Genomic DNA, 1,101 nt, shown 5'->3' on the forward strand with positions numbered 1-1,101 from the left:
AGTCCAGAGCTTTGATCTATACAACCAGAGGTTCTGGTCGTCCAGGGGCCTCTGGTCCCGAAGGACTTGGTGTCCAGAGCTCTGGTCTATACAACCATAGGCTCTGGTCGTCCAGAGGGCCTCTGGTCCCGAAGGACTTCCATACTTGGCTATTTAATCACAGCATAAAACTTTGGATCTTTCATCCTTAACATACAGTGCTTAATAAGACTTTTAGGATAATTAAGATCAATTACAGCACCAAAAACATATCAAATACCAAAGGCATCACTACCAAAATAGAGTATACATGTGCACCACACCCCTCTTTGTCTATAAGGCGCGTTCAAAGTATTCACACGCGGCTCCCTACCAATCAGGATACATGAATACAACAATCGGTATGCCACACCCAACCTCCCTCTCCTTGAGATACGTGGACATACACCATGCTACGGCATATCACACGAAGTAATACCCGTAGATGATGGTTTGTCAGAAGGCCAACTAAACAGTCTCGGATCCGGACTCAACCATAACGTAAAAGTATTAAGAAATACCAAAACAAAGTTAGGAAAAATTCACCTTACAAAATAACGCATGCAAAATCAGCAACTTTTCAGTAAGAATTCATATACATATACTATATATAAGTATAAGTTCGATATAAACTCACAGTGCTTAATATAAACAACCGAACGCGATAACATCCAATTCCAACCAACAATAGCATTAAACCTTCAAAGGCTCTAAATAGCCTTAAAACAGCCCCTAGAGTAAACATTTCAAGTATCAATTACCGACTATATCCCAACCTCAAGTTATACACTTTAGATCTTGATTATCCTATTTACACATTCTTGTACAGCCCTCTGTTCAACCCCTGTTTCACCACACTTAGACTCAGATTTAGCCATTGACCTAAAAATACTAAATAAAGTATCCTTTTTAAGCTTTCTAATGAAACTCACCTCACATTTTTTAGATTTTTTGGTGATTTGTTATGAATTTTTAACACAGCAGCATCAAAGCTGTCAAAATCCAGCTTTATAACTCACTGCATGTTGCAGATTTTACCTAATTTAGCTTCAAATTCACACATTAATCAACATTATCTTTTAT

This window comes from Cynara cardunculus (assembly GCF_001531365.2).
Source record: "Cynara cardunculus var. scolymus isolate 2C chromosome LG 2, CcrdV1, whole genome shotgun sequence".
In the NCBI taxonomy this organism is placed as follows: Eukaryota; Viridiplantae; Streptophyta; class Magnoliopsida; order Asterales; family Asteraceae; genus Cynara; species Cynara cardunculus.